Source organism: Pinus tabuliformis, chromosome 2_1 (genome assembly GCF_031772625.1).
Source record: "Pinus tabuliformis cultivar Carrire ecotype Pingquan chromosome 2_1, CPIR1, whole genome shotgun sequence".
In the NCBI taxonomy this organism is placed as follows: Eukaryota; Viridiplantae; Streptophyta; class Pinopsida; order Pinales; family Pinaceae; genus Pinus; species Pinus tabuliformis.
Genome location: NC_142299.1, coordinates 765,786,619 through 765,790,457, shown reverse-complemented (window position 1 = coordinate 765,790,457; position 3,839 = coordinate 765,786,619). Strand labels below are relative to the sequence as shown.

Here is a 3,839-nt window from a genome sequence, read left to right as displayed (position 1 = left end):
AATAATTTATGCTTTCATTGCATCTTAAGCAAGAGATAAGTCGACAAAGTGATTCTTTGATTATGGAGCTACTAACCATATCACTAACCACAATGATTGGTTTATTGCATTTGTAAAAGACAAAACCACTTTGTGGCAGTTCTAGGTGATAAAAGGAAGCACTCTATTGAATGGAATTGTAATGCATAGGTCAAGGTGAGAGGTATATACCTCCATGTTGATGAATATGCTTTGTTTTCCTATTTTAAGTAAAATTTTATTTTAGTTAGTGAAATTATAAAGCCTACTCTATTTTTCAATGTTTTGGAAAGAAATGCACCTTGTAATTGATAAGTAAAACTATATACAAAGGAACAATGGTTGTACAAGATTATGGATGATAAATGGTGGTTGATATCCTTGATATCCATGAGAAGAAAGAATAACAAGCAATGAACACCAAATACCCTTTGAAAGAGGTAAGGATTGAAAATTCAAAGGTGTTTTGAATCTTTCCCATGATGATATTTGTAATGTATGTGGACAACTGCAGTGGTCAACACAAGGTATGTCCTATTGCCAATTTCATTTATAAGGATAATATATTGTCGCAAAAAAATTGATCATAATTATTTTGAGGAGCAAGGTTTGGTTCTAAATGTTATTTCCAATGCCATTGGTTAAAAGCAAAGAGATATTAAGAAATAAAATTGATCATGAAAAGGACAAATTTTATGAAACATAGAGAAAGAGAAATAGTTGAAAAGGGCTCCCTAGAGATACATTATCCTTTAAGGAAAATTCATAGTACAAAAGAGTGGAAAGATGGGATAGACCCAATGTCACAAATGGATGGTGAAAACCATGCCAACATTAAAGGGGAAAAAATATTGAAGTTGCATGGAGGGAAGATCAGTTTGTTGGGACATGATGAAAAAATGTATTCTCAAATTGTAGGTGCTATGCTTGATGGAGAGTTGAACATCAAAGAATGAGATAACTCAAATTAGAGAAGTGTGCATTTTTTAAGAGTATCATTGGTAGACAAAGGTGCAAAAAACATTGCATATTTTCAAGAATGTTTTGGAGAAAATAGAGGATTCAAGAGTACAATGCAAAGTCAGATTCCTTTTGGCCCATGGAAAGAATGTTATTTTTAGAGAGTAATTCCATTCCTCTTCCATGAGAATTCTGTTAATGGTGAGAAATTATTTGAAAATCAAGCATTTGAAAAAGTAGTTAATATGTTCCAATAAGTAATTAGATGAAATGGAATGAAAGGTTCTAAAACTATAGAGGAAGAAATTGATAATAAATGGGAATCCATGTAAATATTTTATTGTCAAGAAGCCTATTTTATGCAAAGTCACAAGAAGGGACAACATATATTTTAATTATGAGAGTCTGGAATCTTGTCATCTTCAAATCCATACTTCCTAATATGGAATCTATCATTCTCCTCTACATATATAAATCTAATAGATCTAAAGTTTTTCTTTCGCAATGTTTACTCACAAGATTCATGAAATTTTGATAGATAGAATATGGGATCATATGTGAATCGAAAGACTTATTGTGCATGTAGGAAAGAGGAAAAATAAATTGACAATCAGTAGCAACTGAGGGTCAAATAAAGACACATATTACTAATCCTTACCTCCTATGCTCATCCAATTCACAGAATTTAATATTGGAAGATTTACGGAGGGTTGCTTTCCATTATTCAATCTTCTCCTTGCCATATCTACCATTCAATTCATGTTTAAGAAATGCTGTAAGACCCCGTACACCAATGAATTTCACCAAGATTAACATAAAAAAATATTGGTGATAGCTACCACCAGTTACATGTGTGAAATACATGTATTGTCTAACTTCGAAGAGAATAAGAGAGAAATAGAGAAGAGATATAATGTCCCTTATATTTAGTATTGCGATTCCAATATACCCTAATACTATTTAAAAGAATGAAAGGGCAAAAGAATTGATGACTTTCAATATTTATCTCCAATGTCCATAATTTACAGTTATTCATATGCTCACCTTAAACAAGAGCTCAAACGTCTACCTCTACCTAAATAATCCTGAACCTAAAGCCAAGAAGATGCTCATTCAGTGAAGGGAATGAACCATAAGAGCCATGGAACAATTGTCATATCCATCCAATAAATACCGGTCTGATGTGACCTATTCTTTCAAACCCTCAAGATTTGCAGCTTGCTGGAGAAGGTGATGGTAACCCAATAGAGTTGAGTGGAGGACCACTACAACTACTCAATCTTGGTCCCAATTGTGTAACCAAGAATAGGATCGAGGCCATCATCAACAGGTTTTTTCATGGAAGAGAGATCCCATATGAGGGCTTGTGAGTCGTCTCCAGTAGTGCAGATGTGGCAAGAGTTGTGGGGTGCCCAAGCAATGGCATTGACACTAGCTTGGTGCCTCTGGAGCTCTGTGATAGGTAGGGTTGGATATATGATATCCAAGACTACAACCTTGGGGCTTTCCATGATGATGGTAGTCATGTATCTAGGATCTTGCTTGTTCCACCCCAATCTGACCAAGGGAGTATCGGGTTGAGAACTCCCATAGATAATTGTAGAGTGCTCCTTGTCCCTCAAATCAAAGACCCTAATAGATCCATCTGTGCTGACAGAGGAAAAAACACTGGCACCCCCCAAGAAATGTCGTAGACCTCCTTGTCGTGGGAAATCAACTGGGTGTCGACAACCTCCTTGTCGATGTCCTAGATGGTGCAGGTGGTGTCGATGCTGGAAGTTCCAATCCTCTTGGGTTCTTTCTCATTCCAATCGAAGGAAGTGAGAGGGCCACAAAACTCGATGTTCTTGTTGTCGTTAAAGAGGTCTTTGCACCGATGCTGTCATCATAAATGTGCCATATGCCAGAAGAATTTTAGCATACCAAAATACTGGAAGAATTTTAGCATTAGATTTCAACATTAAAACTAGCTCATTCAAATGCCAAACAGAGTTGGTATAGCTCTGGGAGAAAATGGGGATGCCCTCAGTCTGTTAGAAATTTTATTTCCTCCTCTTTTCCTTCAAATTGATATCGTAATAATAAGATCCAAAGAGTCGAAGATTTTGTAGTCCCAACTAAAGAGTTGAAAGTTTCGTTGTCGCTTAGTGATAAATTTTACCTTGATAAAAGAAAATTGTTATAGAGAGCAAGGGTCATGGCCCTAAACACAACAAGTTGTTTTTTTAATTGAATAAAAAGTGTTTCAACCACCTCCTTCACTGATAGTCATTATTGATGCTTTGAATCCAATAAAAAAGAGTCTGAGAGCCATATAAAAAAAGGCCAAACCTAACCCTTGAGGCAATTTTAAAATAGTTTAAAAGACCCAACCCTTGAGGCAAGTTTAAAATAGTTTAAAAAAGTTTTTGAAAGTATTTTTTTAAAAAGGGTTGTAGTCATGCCTGCCGCAGAAGGTTGGAAGTTGAAAGGGTGTGAAAATTATTGAAAAGTCTTTTTTAAAGTTTGAAAAGTCAAATCCTTGAGGTTTAGTTTAAAGTTTTTGACAAAAAAATCATTCAAAAGGTTTTTTGGTATATTGAAAAGTGTCCGCCCTTATAAAGGTTTGTAAAGAGTTATAAAATGGGTTATTAAAGAAAAAGTGTTTTTTTATATATTAGAAAAGTGTATGGTGTAAAAAAGGTTTACAAAAATGCTTTAAAAAAAGTTTTGGTAGATTTTTATAAAGGTTTTTATAACTTGTTTAAATGTTAAAATAATCCATGATGCTTTAAACAAGTAGGAAATGCATATTTATACACAAATTATTGTATATTTATTGTTTTAAGGTAACGTTGAACTCAGTTTAGGAGAATATAGAA

General features: G+C 34.3%; 1 pseudogene; it reads right to left on the bottom strand.

Moving 5' to 3' along the window:
* Positions 1-2,174: 2,174 nt before the first annotated feature.
* On the bottom strand, positions 2,175-2,886 carry LOC149202829 (WD repeat-containing protein LWD1 pseudogene; annotated as a pseudogene).
* Positions 2,887-3,839: the final 953 nt, after the last annotated feature.